Here is a 16,847-nt window from a genome sequence, read left to right as displayed (position 1 = left end):
TTACATATATTATCAGAGGCCCTTTTCCAGAATAGACCCTGACCCCTCTGGCTGCTATTCCTTTTTTAACTGGGCTGCATTCTTCTATGTCAGCTACTGCTAATTGGTCCCTTAGTTCCAGCTGGAGGAATAATTGGTTTATATTGGCCTCTGAGCTGTGATAGGGTCTTTAACTCTTATCTTATTTGCAATACTCCTGAATACCCATCATGCTGAAAGATTCAGAAGATCAGAGCTTTAAAAATTCTCATATATTTGGCATTAAAAATTAGTCCTCAAACTAATTTATTGTGTCTTTGGATTTGAGTAAGGTTGCCAGCCTGAACTTGTATATTCTGTGGTGATTATAGATGGAGATTGTGCGCAGAATCATTCAAGTGGGTTCGGCGATCAAAGGATTTGCTGCTGTCTGACCTAGCAGAATGCAGTTAACTGGTTTCACCATAGAAATATATGTACCCCTTTCACTGAAATCCTGCCAAATGAGGTAACATTCATTTTGATAGTGGGCTGTGACTGTACCAAGTCAATACTTAAAGATCACAGTCAAAGCTCTGAAAAAGAAGACACCGATAGATTATGATTCAGAGAAGTGACAGGACATATTGTTTAAGAGAAAAAAACGTTGTGGCAAGATGCCTGCTTCCCCAGGTCCTGGAGCACAGCCAGCTACATTGGTATTATGACACAAATGAGTTTGTAAAGTACATTTAATGGTGTATCAACTTGTTTCATTTACCTGATAGCAGGTTTTTATCATTCTTAAGAGTTTGCAATTTATGCTGTTTGTTTTTCATTTTTTTTGTAGTGCATAAGCCATCCAAATTTTTTGGCATGAATTTCAATGATGTTTACATTACTAGGCCAGAAAATGTATGAAGATAGTGCACTTTATTGGATCATTTTGATTTGTTGTTTATTCAGTTTCTCTTTTTATCAATGTCCAGCAATAGTAATCTCTAAATGTCCCATTTATTTTGTTGAAATAGTAATCAACCATGCATCTGAAGTAATCAGCTTTAGGAAAATGAATATGTTTTTATGAGTTTCACCTATATACTTTCATTGCAACTTGCAAGGTGTGACTAATGATCTTTAGTGCATTTTTTGGCATACTTCCATTAAATTTTTTGAAGCCATTTTAAATCAAAAAATATTTTAGCAAGATGAAGGATGGGAATTCAAAATAAGTGTGTTATTTTCTGAGCTCTCTTCCAGCTCTTTCAGGCACATATACTTACACAGAGAACAATGCAAATATAGCTTCTGATATTGAAGCAGTCTGTCTGTGTTCAGCTCTCTGCATTGCACCTGAACTATTAAGGCCAGCAGTGAATTTAACTTACAGATCCATGTTGCCTCTTCTAGATTCAACCTGAGTACAGGCCATGGCTTCTAAATACTTCAGATTCTGTGTTTAGTTGGGGCAAAGTCTCTCTGGACTCATGTGCTGATACTTCTCATGCAAACTTAAACTCTCTGTATTCCTAACTTTTGAAACATAGAGCAGAGGGAATGACGGTGGCTGGGGCCCCAGCTTCAGCATAGGGCTGGTCTGGTTCCTCTGTTGATGAGGTGTTGCAACCTCTTGTTGTAGCTTATGACACGAGCATGTCCTCTCTCTCTCCCTCAAGAAATCGTTCTGCTCAACCCACAGTTGGTGAGGAAGGCTATGGCAAATATTATCTACCTCCTCTGATAAATCCGCTCCTGCAATAGGCTTTGGCTCCATCTCTTAATCAAGCAGTGACTATATGGATGTAACATTGGTGGTATCATTCTGACAAATCTGGGAGACTGCAGAAAGACAAAGTAGAACAGCACAGCATTACCTCATGAGGGTGAATTAATAGTTCACTGACTACTTTCAAAGAGTATTTAAAGAAGTAAAATAATTATTTTATACCTCGTTTATTCTTAGTTTAAATATATATCTCTATTATTGCTATTTTAATATAGCTTGACAGACCCCCAAATAATTCAGCATTATTTCTCAATTTTGTAGTAAAGCACAAACATTCAAACGGTAGGGTAGCTGGATTATTGAAGGGAGAAATTTGTAATGAGATTTCTCAGAGAAGCACTTCATGAAAAGCCATATTAGCTGTTGAGGGCTACAACAAACTGTAATGAGGTTTAAAGACTTGTCTACCTATTCTTTCACAGCTACAGAAAGATCGCATCCTTGGAGAATTTACTGCAAACCCAGGAATGCTACAACCAATTTAACAGTACAAGTGTAAAAAAAGGAATATTTGTACCCTCTGTTAGGATTAAGTTCCTTCCTATTTTTTAAATATAAAGATTTTAGGATTCACTGGCATGCTATATATTAATATTTTATCCTTGCCTTGAGGATATTGATCTTAAATGTAAATCGCAGCATCTGCACTATTCAGATTCTAAGTTATCAAGTCAGATTGATCTGCACTTATTATAGGGGTTATTGTGAAGCTTACTTCAATTGATTCATTTTATTCAGCAATTGGCTTGGAACAGGACAGAATTTTAGATTTTGTGACCTGCAACTATGAGTACTGAATACTAAACTCTCTATGGTTGATTGAAATATATTTTAAAGTGGATTTTATTTGTTTGGGTTTTATCTATCTGTTGTGCACAACTCCATTCTGTTAAATTACAAAACAATAATTACTGAGACCCTAAAGGAGAAGTTGGAAACATTAGTACAAGAACACTCTTTCAAGATGTCTTTAATTCAGTGTAGCAGAACAACATAGTCAATAGGCAAAGCAACCACCCTAAGCTGAACTGAAAGCTGAGAACTCCCATGCAACAAATTAAATTAATCACTTAACACATAACACAACAAACTTGAATGAAGATGGATCCAAAACACAAAAGGGGTTGCAAACACACAGACTGTATCTGTGCTATCACTCCGTTATGACTGAAATTAAAAAATACTTGATGTCAAAAAGAGCTGCTACTGAAGAGACTGAAGTATTTTAGATGTTGATTTCATTCAACCTAAAGTGAAGAAAGTGAAAGTTTAACAAGCAAAAAACGTATCCAGTGAGAAAATGTTTCATCATTCATGCACACATCCTTTCATGCCCTTTGAATTGAATTTCAGAAGGGAAATAAGCCATCCTGTATCTTTAAAGCCACCTGGACAATTTAATGCGCTGTCTTCAGTGCTGTGACATATTTAAACCAGTTTGTCTTTAACCTGGGGAAGGGTTACAGGGTTCTTAATTTGTCCCCAGCAGTACTCTGATCTAGGTCATCCGAGGATGTGTCATCCTGAGAGTGTCAGCACAGCTGGGTGGAAGACAAATGCTTTAGGATTGCAATGGATCTTGTGCTTGTGGGGTGATCAAGTTAGGTGGAGATGAAGGAATTTGGCTAAGAATTTCTTAACTGTAGATATAACTCAAATAGATACAGTTAGCATTGAAATAACATGTAATTAGTTTTTTAGCTTATATGAAATAATACAGTGACATTCATTTTTTAGGTTGTTATTAATGGCTTAATTATTCTCCTATGTGATCTTATATGGAATGATGTTTAGCCAAAGTCTCTAATAGCAGAAATGGAGAATATAATCAATGATCTATTTCAACATTTTTACCTTCAGGTTATGCTTAGCTTTTAGGTTTGGTTTGTTTTTTTTTTTTTTGGCAAGATCTCTATGTCTCCTAAAGTAATTAGTAGTGCATTACAAGTTCTGACACAGTGTTATTTAAACATACTTATTTTTAGAATGCAAGAAGGACTTACAGGTTTCTGTAGTTCAAAATACAAGCTGTATACTTTAAAATTATATCTACCAAGAACAATGTCTCTCTCAAACCAGTTTTTTCTGTAGATGGTGTTATGGAATTCGTGCCATATATTAGAGGATTAATTTGAAATATTTTTGGTCCCTGAGGTAAGCTCAGAAGATCATTGAGTGACGATTTGTTTTGATGAAACAATATTTCTAAGTTTGGTTCCTGAGTACATTCTCACTTAATGCACTGCTGTAAAAGTTAAAAAGAATTTTGAGAACATTTTCTTCAATATGTTATCTTCCCCACCCCCTCCCCCAAATTCCCCAGTCTGAATCATTGCAGACAGGTTGATTTAATTTGAAACATATGAAAGGACAAAAATATCAGTAGATTAATTAATCTTCCTTTTTTTTTTTTATTTTCTTTTTTTTTCCTCTCTGGGGTTGGAAATAAGAGCTGTTCCTACTACTTTTCCACCATTAATCAAAGGAGATGAGCAGTTCATACAAGATTTCAAGTGCAAACAAACTCAAAGCATAAGGTATGTCCATTTTGGATTAGTATTAGGCTCATAATTATAATTTTGGGTGAAGTTGTTCCTGAATCACTCTACTGTTCTATCATACTTCTGGAAGATTTAGCAGTTAAACTACACTGCTTTGCACAAGTTGAAGATCCAGTATTGAGGATGCTGTGTGCAGACAGGGAATACACTTAATGAAAACTCAAAGGGGAAAATTACTTCTTTCAAAATGATGGTACGAACATAAGCAAACAACTTAAATAGATCTTGATTTAATGAAACCACTGATAAAGAAAGGCATTCCAGACCCTTTAAACTAGTCTGTCTCCCCACATGCATGTGAGAACAGGAAACTCAAGGAGGTAGTAATGAAACACAGAGAGAGTGGATGGGAATTCCATTTCTCCCTTTCTTTTGTCACCTGAGCTGGCTGGTTCTATTCTAGCTTGGGTATTTCTGCATGGTGCAGCAATCTGTCATGTAAATATACCCGTAAGTAACTTTGTGCCTGATATTTGGTCCTCTTCTGTATGATTACGTAGTTTTCATAGAATCCTGTTGGATTTTTTCTTTATATCCTTGAAAGTAACTTTTATCTGGAGATGGAAATGTACAACCCAACTGATATTTTGATTGCTGTGGTTAAAGAAGAATAAGAAACAGAGAGATCAAACCTTATCAAAAGTTTGAACTTAATTGTAATTTTTCTGATGGGTGAATATTGACTGACTGGTTTTGTCACTAGAGATTTTTTTCCAAGCAGCAAATCTACAGTTTTTAGTATTGATTGTCTGCTGATGTAGTAATATTTTCAAAGCATTTGTTGAAATTTTTAATGCATTTGATGATGGGTGGACTCACAAACTTAGTTTCTTCATACAAATCTTCAAGTATTTTATGCACTGCTGATTTCAATAGAACTTTTACAATCCAGAGTGTGTAAATGACAAGTTCATGCCATCCAGTGGGAACCAAATAGCATATCACTAAAGTCAGTCTGATGTTGATTGGTGTCGTGGTTTAGTCCCAGCCAGCAACTCAGTACCACGCAGCCGCTCGCTCACTCCCCCTACCCCGATGGGATGGGGGAGAGAATCGGAGGAGTAAGAGTGAGAAACGCTCCTGGGATGAGATAAGAACAGTTTAATAATTGAAATAAAATAAAGTAAAATAATAATAATAACAATATAATAATAATAGTAATAATAATATACAAAGCAAGTGATGCACAATGCAATTGCTCACCACCCACCGACCAATACCCAGACAGTTCCCGAGCAGTGGTCGCTGCTCCCCGGCCAACCCCCCCCAGTTTATATACTGAGCATGAGGTCATATGGTATGGAATAGCCCTTTGGCCAGTTTGGATCAACTATTCTGGCTGTGCCCCCTCCCAGTTTCTTGTGCGCCTGGCAGAGCATGGGAAGCTGAAAAAGTCCTTGACTAGCATAAGCACTACTCAGCAACAACTAAAAACATCAGCATGTTATCAACATTCTTCTCCTACTAAATCCAAAACACAGCACTATGCCTGCTGCTAGGAAGAAAATTAACTCTATCCCAGCCGAAACCAGGACGATTGGCCTGCAGAAGTGCAACCTCATAAAGCAGTGAGAGTAGTTAAAATCCACAGACTATAACAGAAGAGGGCAAAAGCAGGATTTACAAGGTCACAGACTCATTTAGATCAAAATTGACCCTCAGATCAACAAACCAAATTAAATTAAATTCATTATGAACTCAGAGTCAGAGACAGGCAATATGAAAATCTGGGGACTAAGGGGGAAGCTCAGGTGGTATAGTGTTGCTGGGACAGAGCTGAGCTCCTGCAGTCTAGAGAACATCATCTACTTAACTGAAGTGATACCAACACTGAGAGGAAAAAGCAGTGTGTGTCTTCTGCTTTCCTCTCCAGTACTTAAACACAGCTGTTAAATAAGAAGTTCACTGTTTACCTTCTTGGTAATGTGTCCAGTAACTATGCTATGAGAATCCAGAAAGCATCAGAACTGAAAGCCTGAAACTCTTTACTGTTTAATTTTACATTTTCTATGGGGGATGCCCAAGACTTTTATTGCTTTAATTTTTTAGGTGTGAAAAAGAGAAGAATGTATACTTGTGTATCACATTGTGGTCAGCCCAGTCTGAATTTGGGAGCTGAGAAGTCAGAATTTCATCATATTATACAGGAGAAAGGGAAAGACTGGAACCTCTTTAGTTCACCTTCTTAAATCTGTGGATGGATGGGGAGGCACAACCATAAAACCTATAGTACAAATTAAAGTGATAGAAAGCTTGAACATCTTCCGATTAATAAAAAAACAACCAAACAAACAAACAAAAAAAACCAAACCAAAATAAAGAATGGGAAATTGTATTAGGTTTGCGTGGCAAGGTTTTGGTAGTGGGGGGGCTACAAGGGTGTTTTCTGTGAGAAGCTGCTAGAAGCTTCCCTTATGTCCGATAGAGCCCATGCCAGCCGGCTCCAAGACAGACCCACCGCTGGCCAAGGCTGAGCCCATTAGTGATCGTGGTAGCACCTCTGGGATAACATAGTTAACAAGGAAAAAAAACCCCACAAACCACAAAACACCGGGACACGAACTGCAGCTGGAGTGAGGAGTGAGAATATGTGCGAGGAAGGACTCTGCAGACACCAAGGTCAGTGAAGAAGGAGGGCAGGAGGTGCTCCAGGCACCGGAGCAGAGATTCCCCTGCAGCCCCTGGTGCAGCCCATGGTGAGGCAGCTGTGCCCCTGCAGCCATGGGGGTCCACGGGGGAGCAGAGATCCACCTGCAGCCCATGGAGGACCCCACGCTGGAGCAGGAGGATGTGCCCAAAGGAGGCTGTGACTATGTAGGAAGCCTGCACTGGAGCAGGCTCCTGGCAGGACCTGTGGACCCATGGAGAGAGAGGAGCCCACACTGGAGCAGGTTTGCTGGCAGGGCTTGTGACCCTGTGGGGGACCCACGCTGGAGCAGTCTGCTCCTGAAGGACTGTACCCCGTGGAAGGGACCCACGCTGGAGCAGTTTGTGAAGAACTGCAGCCCGTGGGAAGGACCCACACCGGAGAATTTCATGGAGGACTGTCTCCCATGGGAGGGACCCCACACTGGAGCAGGGGAAGAGTGTGAGCAGTCCTCCTCTTGAGGAGGAAGGAGCGGCAGAGTCAACGCGTGATGAACTGACCGCAACCCCCATTCCCCGTCCCCCTGCACTGCTCAGGGGGAGGAGGTAGAGAAAATCAGGAGTGAAGTTAAGTGTGGGAAGAAGGAAGGGGTGGGGGGAAGGTCTTTTTAGATTTAGTTTTATTTCTCATTATCCTAAGTGTTCAAAAAACGGGCAGATGTGGCACTTCGGGACATGGTTTAGTCTAGTCTACCCTTGATTGGTTTAGCCTGGACTTGGTAGTGTAGGTTAATGGTTGGACTGGATGATCTTAAAGGTCTTTTCCAACTTAAATGATTCTATGATTCTATGATTCTACACGTGTTCTCACTCCTCTCTTCTATTTAGTTTTGACTGGTAATAAATTAAACTGATTTTCCCCAAGTCGACTCTGTTTTGCCCGTGACAGTACTTGCTGAGTGACCTCCCTGTGCTTATCTCGACCCACGAGCTTTCTCATTATATTTTCTGTCCAATTGAGAAGGGCAGTGATAGAGTGGCTTTGGTGGGCACTTGGCATCCAGCCAGGGTCAAACCACCACAGAAGTGTAAAAGTGAACTCTCAGAATTTAAATAACTCATATATTCCTTAAAAATAATTAACTAAAATATACTTGACGTTAAAAAAATCTGTCTTGAAATTTCTGATTAGAAAAACTGTCATCCCTCTAATTGACAGATTTATGTTTAAATCTAATATACCTAATTTTTTTCAGAGAAAAGAGTAAACCGTATCCTATAAAAATTCTAGGAAAAATCTGCAAAGGATACTTTTAACTCAATTTTCTGGTTGTTGATTATATTTACAGGATAGGAATTGTTTTCTGTACTATAGGTGTCTACAGTGTAAATCTCTGTCTTTATGGTAGTGTCTTTAAACTATTTTTCAATTTAGTGAAAGAAATAAGGTATTTCTATTACATGATCCATCTGACCTTCTTTAAATACTATGGACAAGCGGTGATGAGCATCAGATAAGTAATTTCTTAAACTGTCTTGGTCAAAGGACACTTCATTTTGGGCAATTCCAGGTTGGGTAGGTCTGATAAAACATTCAAAGTATATAGAGTACTTTGGGCCTTTAACACTGTCACAGAATACACATGAAATACTGGAAAGACAACACAAATATGCATCTAAATTATACAGGACAAAATTTCATCTGGATTTCTTTTTTTGTGTCTGATCATCTTACGGAAATCAAATGGAAAGTCTCCCATTGACTTCACTGAATTTTAATTCCGACCCTAATGTGTTTCAAAATATAACTGCAAAATCAAGCATGAAGTGTGCATGTGCAATTGTCCTTTTTTTTTGTGCAAAATTGGCAACTGAAGAGATTTTGCATGAACACAATAAAAGGAGCACCTGAAAATGTTGGCACATAGCACTTGGTTTGAGATTTTTTCTAACACTTGACAAGAAATCACTTTTTCCTGAAATTTCTAGCCCGAGGAAAACAAAAAAAAACCCCACCAAACAAACAAACAACAACAACAACAACAAAAAGAACAAAAAGAAGATGTTATGAGGAAAAAAGCATTTAGAAGAAAATGAAAAATAGAAAAAAGCCTACTTTTCCACAATGCTGTTCATTAATATCAATATTGTCATTGGTGAAAGGTCAGTTTTGGAAAGTAAAGTACCGTTTTTTAAATAACTTTTTCTGTTTTTACTCTTACTGAGCTATGTTTGGCTATTACTCAGTTTCATTACTGGTCATTAAAAAGAAAACACTGACATTTATATTTTCTGTCCTGTTTGCACACTCTTACTTTTGCTTTTTTATTTGCTCCAACTATGTTTCTGTTTTCTCACACAAAGCTCACTTGCATTAGTTTCTGTCTAGATTATAGATTTTTCAAGATAGAAACAATGCCTTATTGTACTGGTTTTGGCTGGTATAGAGTTAATTTTCTTCATAGTAATATTATGGGGCTATGTTTTGGATTTGTGACCAAAACAGTGTTGATAACACACAAGTTTTAGCTATTGCTGAACACAGCATCAAAAGGTCCTCTGCTTCTCACAACACCCCACCAGCAAGTAGGCTAGGGGTGCACAAGAAATTGGGAGGGGACACAGATGGGACAGCTGACCCCAACTGACCAGAGAGATATACCATACTGTATGATGTCATGCTCAGCAATAGAAGCTGGGAGAAGAAGGAGGAAGGAGGGACGTTTGGAGTGATGGCGTTTGGCTTCCCAAGTCATTGTTATGCATGATGGAGCCCTGCTTTCCTGGAGATGGCTGAACACCTGCCTTCCCATAGGAAGTAGAGGATGAATCCTTAATTCACTTTGCTTGTGCAAGCAGCTTTTTGGTTTACCTACTAAACTGTCTTTATCTCAACCCTTGAGTTTTCTCACTTTTACCCTTCCAGTTCACTCCCCCATCCCACTGGAGGGAAGGTAGCAAGTGGCTATGTGGGGCTGAGCTGCCTACCAGGATTAACCCACAACACTTGTGTATTTTAATGGTCTTAACAGGTAGTTGAAATTTTAACACACTTTGGTTTGTCAACAAAATTGACATAATTTCTAATATCTCCAAGGGGAAATCTGAAACTGGCTGTGTGTGTACATACACTATTTCCTGGTAGGTAAGAATCCACTCACAGTTTATGAATTTCACTAATCTCTTTTTGAACCTTCTAATGTTGTCAGCATCCACGAAATCTAACTTTATAACCACATCTGATTCCAGTTCACTATTTGCTGTGTAAAGTAATGTATATAACCCATTTAAACGGATCTACTAGTTTTTCTAGATTTCCTCTTCTTTGAGTATTGTATGATTCAGTAAACAACAGCTCTGCATTCAGTTTAAACATCAGATTCGTGATTTTAAAACCTTTCTCAGAATCCTCTCCTCTCCTCTCCTCTCCTCTCCTCTCCTCTCCTCTCCTCTCCTCTCCTCTCCTCTCCTCTCCTCTCCTCTCCTCTCCTCTCCTCTCCTCTCCTCTCCTCTCCTCTCCTCTCCTCTCCTCTCCTCTCCTTCCCACGTCTTAGTTGACCTTCTCTGTATTTGCTGTAATCCCCTCACATCTTGAGATATGGGCACCAGAACTACACAATCATAGAATCATAGAAGAGTTTGGGTTGGAAGGGACCTTCAAAGGTCATCTAGTCCAACATCCCTGCAATAAGCAGGGACATTTCAGCTAGATCAGGTTGCTCAGAGCCCCATCCAATGTGACCTTGAATGTTTCCAGGGATGGGGCATCTACCACCCCTCTGGAAAACTGGCTGCAGTGTTTCACTGCCTTCATTATAAAAAAAAAAATTCATCCTTATATCTAGTCTGAGTCTGCCCTCTTTTAGTTTAAAACTATTACTCCTTGTCCTGTCACAACAGGCCTTGCTAAAAAGTCTGTCCCCATCTTTCTTACATGGCCCCTTTCAGTACTGAAAGGCCGCAATAAGGTCTACCTGGAGCTTTCTCTTCTTCAGGCTGAACAACCCCAACTCTCTTCAGCCTTTCCTCGAAGGAGAGGTGTTCCATCCCTCGGATCATTTTTGTGGCCCTCCTCTGGACCAGCTCCAACAGGCCCATGTCTTTCCTGTGCTGAGGACCCCAGAGCTGGATGCAGTAGTCCAAGTGGGGTCTCACCAGTGCAAAGTAGAGGGAAGAATTACCTCCCTATTCAAGGTGTGGGATCACCAAGTTTTCAGGTAGCAGCAAAATGATGACCTCTGCCTTGCTTGTACTATTCTTCCTGATGAATGCTTTTTATTGGCTTTTTTTTAGCTGCTGTTGCACATTAAGATGATGATGATAAATCTTTGAAATCAATGATGACCTCAAGATCTCTTTCTTGCATTGTAGCTGTCAGTTCCAAATGCAGTTTTACATATGCACAACATATATCATTTTTCCATGCATTGCTTTACCTTTTTCCACACTGAACCTCGTCTTCCACCTTTTTGATGATTCAGTTCTTTTTATGAAGTCCTTCTGGAGTTCCTAAACCTAGGCATGACATCTAAATACTTAAAGACCTTAGTATCATCTGAAAACTTGGATATTCATTGATTGCTCCCTTTTCCAGTTCACTGATAGAAAAGGTGTATAGAACTGGTATCAAAAGCTGTCCTTGTAGGACTTACTGATGACTTTTCCCAATCCTGAAAAGTGTCCGTGGAAACCTACCCTATGCTTTCTGCCCTTTCACCAGATTTCAGTCTATAAAAGGGTCTTTCTTCCAACCCCATGACAACTTATATTTCTTGACTGGACTTTTCTCTTTTCTTTTTTGTCCTTGTTCACAGGATACCCTTTGTCTGTGTGTTAACTGACATCCTCAGAACACTCCAGCATGCTAATGAGACACTTTACAGAGGCCATGATGGCTCTTTCCCATAAAAATGTGTTTATGCATTTGCTCAGTGGTCTTATTCTTTATTACTGAGCCCGTCATCTCACCAGGGATGGAATTCAGACTCACTGGTCTGTGATCCCTGTGAGCCTCCCCTTGAGATCTCTTGGTAATTTACAATATTTGAGATCACAGTGATAATTTATAATATTCAATGAAAATTAGGCAATCTTGGGATTTTTTTCCAGGTGCTAACCAACTTCTTCTTGGTCTATGAGTCACGTACTTTGAGGATTATTTTTACTTTTGATACCCTAGCTGCAACTTTTTTGTGCTTTGGCCTACATATTTGGCCATGGTGCCATATAAAGACATAGTGTTCAGCTGACTATCAATCATCATACTTAATATTTTTCAGGATCATTTTTCAGAATCATTGCATTTCCCACCCTGCAAATATTTTTAACCCAGATATCAATCTTCACTTTGGCCATACCTTTGTACTTCAATCTAATTTAGGTAATTTAATAATTATAAATTCACTTTATAAAAATATTATCATTAGTATATAAGTTATTTGTATCCAATTATTTAATCATTTAATGACATGTTTTAGATACTGAGAGTCTATGCCAATAAGTGTACTATAAATAGCTAAACTCCTCACATATAATGAAGAGGTTGTCTAAAACTGTTACTATGCAGAAAAAGTAGTTACATTTTTTTTGTTTTGTGAGAAACATTAAATTTTATGTCTGTTTTAGTAATAAACATAAAATTATTAGTAAAATTTCAACATGGGGGAAAAAATAACAGATATTGTTATTTTATTCCCTAATGTTTGAATCTTGTAAATACTTAGACCAATATTTATCCATTGATACAGGTTTAGTTCTATGGATTGAAGTCAAACTAAATATTGGCAGACTTAAACAGAGGTAAACAGGAAGGAGTTAGGGAGTATTAAGAATCTAAGCAATGTCTATTTGAAGTTTGGCTTTTCTTTCAAATGCCTCTAACTCAACTTATGGTGATTGCATATACATACAGTAAGATACATATGAGAAATCCCTGTTACAGGTTTCTCAGTGTGGTTTAAAATGTGTTTAGAAAGACTCTGATTTTCATGATGGCTCTCCAGTTTCCTAATGTACTTGCTATAGAATTTAAAAACATTTCTGTAGATCTAATTTGTTTCACTCCTACTAAATTATGGAGTGTACAGAAAATTTGTCCAGCACAAGGAAAATGACATAGATTGTTTGCTTCCTGTAAAAGAGGTACAAATATAAGTTACATGAGCAATATGCAGTCAGTTCTGTAGCTTACTGAGAACTTTGCCTCCCTCTGTTTTATGAATGGGTAATTTGAAAAGGAGAAATTACATTTTGAGAACCTTTCTCTGTTGAGATTCTTACATATGCATAAACTCCATTACAGATGAAGGGGTTCAATGCAGAGGTGAGTAAGCAGGACAGTTTTCCAAATAACAGCTCTTGAATGGTCCTATTTAAATTTACATAAGAAAGCTCTAAAAGCTGCCCAGTGTACTGAGAAATGGGAGAGTCCCATAGCTTGTTCTCGTGTGCCAACTATTTCATTCTACTTATGCCATTTTTCAACACCAGCATAGAAAATTCTCTATCTCATTCTCTGGAGAACAGAGAATAGAAGAATTCAACTTTTATCGCAGATTCCTTCTGCTGCCAGAAGAATTTCTGACATAACACATATCATTTACCAGAATTTAACTCCTGAATTTCCTTAATCTTCCTGTGTTTCCCTTTATGACTCAATTGCAAGTCCAGATTTCAAAGTCTCACACTAAATACAAGAAATAGAGTTGTAACCTCATTCACAGGAGTAACCAGTTTATGACTGAGGATTGCCTTTGAATGATGAAATGACAATCCTAAACTAGTCTCATTTATCAGCAGTCTTAGAGAACAGGATAGTTAAATATCTGTCAAGAACAATATACATATATGTGGTCTTGCCTTGAACAGGATGAACTAGATAATCTCTTGAAATCCCTTCCAGAGCCACCCTCTCTAAACATTTCTTTTAAAGTTAGATTACCTCCAAATTTTTACCAGATCATCTTTGACTTCCCTGCATCTAAGGAATACTGTAGGATAAATCTGAAGTGGTTCCAAACTTGCTGTAAAAAGAAATTAACCACCTGAGATAATTTGAAGTATTTGCTATCCATGGTATCATGATGATGAATTTCAATCTTTTGCCTAGATATCTTATAAAGGAAAAAAAAAAGGGGGGTGGGGATGGGGGGGGAAGAGGAAAAAAAAAAAGAAAGCAGCTGCTTAGTGGGAAGTTTTATTGCAACTCTGGTAGATTTGGGGAAAATAATTGCTTCACTTTTTATTTAAAATGACTACTTGTTGCTTAGAAGTCAGAATGACTGTACATTGTGAATCTGATGTAGTTCAGTCTATGTATGCAGTATGAGAAGAAGTATTTAATTTACATACATTTATCCAACAAAGCATTCAGTGATCTCATTTGTCCATATTTCAAATACTAAGGAACTTCCTCACAGCTGAAAGTGACTTTTAAGAACTTACTGCCCTTTGCATTGATGATACTCCCTCTCAAATGCAAATGATCATCATTTCAACTGAAATGCTATAATTAATCATAGTTTCTTAAAATATGCTAATATGAGTCATTTTCAACCATGCAAAGTGAATAGGGTGCAATATTTTCCATACTGTAAATATTATTTTTGTAACAACAGTAATTGCCATTAGAAATCAGAGGCTACATCAGTTTTGATATTTTCCCTGCTGTTAATGTAATATTAAAAGACAAAGATTTAGCATTTATCTGAACCCAAGAGGTTCAAATGAAGTAGGTGAATCATTTCTGTTTTCTGATTATAATAACACATTTGGGTAGTCCTTTTTAACATTAATCAATGATTCACCTCTTTCCTATTTCCTATGAAAGCTAAAAATGCAGATTTTTCTATTCTCCAAGGTTTCAAGTTTGCATTTAATTATAAAGGGAAAGCTGATCAAAGAGAAGAAAAAAACCCCTACATTATTTTTGTATATGTGTTTTTTGCAAATAATTTGTTCTGAGCTATGTGCTGGTACTTATCTTAAACATTTTTTGGATAATTTTCAAGTATTTATTACATTTTCATAAATACTGAAAGATTAAGGAATTTCAGATTAATGGTTATTTCTCCAAAACATATATTAAAACTTTTTGATTGTCAATATTATTTTCTCTAGGAAAATTGAATAATGAAAACTCACAGAAGAAGTAACACACTTAGAGTGTATAGAAGAATGGGAAAGCAATGTATGCAATAGAAATTATTATGGAATGTATTTTATTAATTCTCCAAACCAAGCACTTTTGCAGGAAAAAGGGTTATAGAAAATTCTTTAGTGCTGGAGGGTAAGGTCATACATATAATCCTACTGAAATGGAATGAAAACCTGCTAAACAGCAGGGGATTGACTCAGTTTTTGATTCAAGCGTCGAGTGCCGTTTGACATATTGTAGGATGTATTTCCTGGTGTCCTACTGCTGTTGAAAAGGTCAGGTGTCTCCCACCGCTTTTGTGTCATATCTGCCAGCCCCGTATGGATTTTTTGGGGATCTTATGATATTGTAAAGGACCCACTGAACTGAGCAATAGGTGGTCACATGCAAGTGTTTACAGAAATGTTGGATGACTAAGGGACTATGGTGGACAACAGAGATCTGGAAGTTTGAACTCAGTTTAGAGCTGACATCTAATATACAGTTAATTGTCCCTTCATAGACATCTAGCACCATTTAAGATGAAATATTCTGTACAGCTTTTAGCTGCAGATCCACAAGGATTCATGTCTCCTATGACAGCTATATCATATGGGCTAGGTCTGTGCAAACCTCTTGCACACCCAAGGGCAACATGTCTCTCTGATTTAATTGACAATAGATATTGATTTGCTGGCAACTGAAAAAGCCCCTAAAATTCAATATTTTATTCCTAAATTGAATACCAACTCTACCACATAAATACAGTCCAATTTTAACTGAGATGAAGATCAGATTCAATTCCTCTTTTTCGTAAATGAAACTCTTTGTCTTTTCTGCTATAGTAGGCCTGCTACCTTTCTCACACCTTCAACCCTCAGCCTGCCATCTCTGTTTTCCCAAGTTTGAAACCCCATTTTATTCAGAACACATTATTGCAGTAAAACATGTAGAAACGTATTCCCTAAGTTCTCCAAAGTAGTAGTGTAGCTCTGTGTTTTCTAAGCCATTTTAATAATTCCTTACCATTCTTAATAAAGTACTTTCTGGTCTCCAACTTCTGTTTAACTTAAACTAATTGGGTATTAACTTCACATAATTTATTTCATTACTGACTGTGGTTTCCAATAACTTAGACTTAGAACATTATGTGACACAGAGGTCAACTCAGAATTTGAAATGAGGTAATTTCTTTAAAATTAAAAATACAATAAGGAAAAAAATGAATTCTAAACTAATGCAGTTCAATTTGAAATGCATAGTCTGCTTCATTTTCCTCATTATATAAGGTAATTCAGAAGCCTACAATCTTCCAGTTGACACTCTTCTAATGATAGTGAACCAGATTTTGCCATCTGTACTCATACATGAGTAGAATTCTCTGCTGTGACTAGTCTCAAAGATTTATGAAGACGGCCACCGCAAGAAGTTAATGAGGATGACATAACTGGGATACCTTAAAAGTTTACATATAGAAAGAGGCAAATTGGTGGAAAATTAACGTGTTAAGAACGGGGTGAATGCAGAAAAACTAAACTAAGATAATTTTATTTTGAATAAGAAATTTTAAGTTCGTGCATCAATGGTACATCTCACTATATACAGCCTGAGGGTAACAGAAAGCTGTCTTGGAAAACAGGGCATTTTAGAAAGGGAACGTTGACTATATATTAATGATCTCATTTTGTTCTTTCTGCTTTTTCAGTGCAAAGTGACACTACTGTGAGACATATAGGAAAGAAATTTTTGCTTAAAGGTGTCTACAGTTATTTTGTAATTTAATTATTTGGTCTTCAAGTCTGCAACAGGCTGGATTTTTCTA

This window comes from Pelecanus crispus, chromosome 3 (genome assembly GCF_030463565.1).
Source record: "Pelecanus crispus isolate bPelCri1 chromosome 3, bPelCri1.pri, whole genome shotgun sequence".
Taxonomy (NCBI): domain Eukaryota; kingdom Metazoa; phylum Chordata; class Aves; order Pelecaniformes; family Pelecanidae; genus Pelecanus; species Pelecanus crispus.
The sequence above is the reverse complement of the archived record's forward strand: the minus strand, read 5'-3'. Positions refer to the sequence as shown.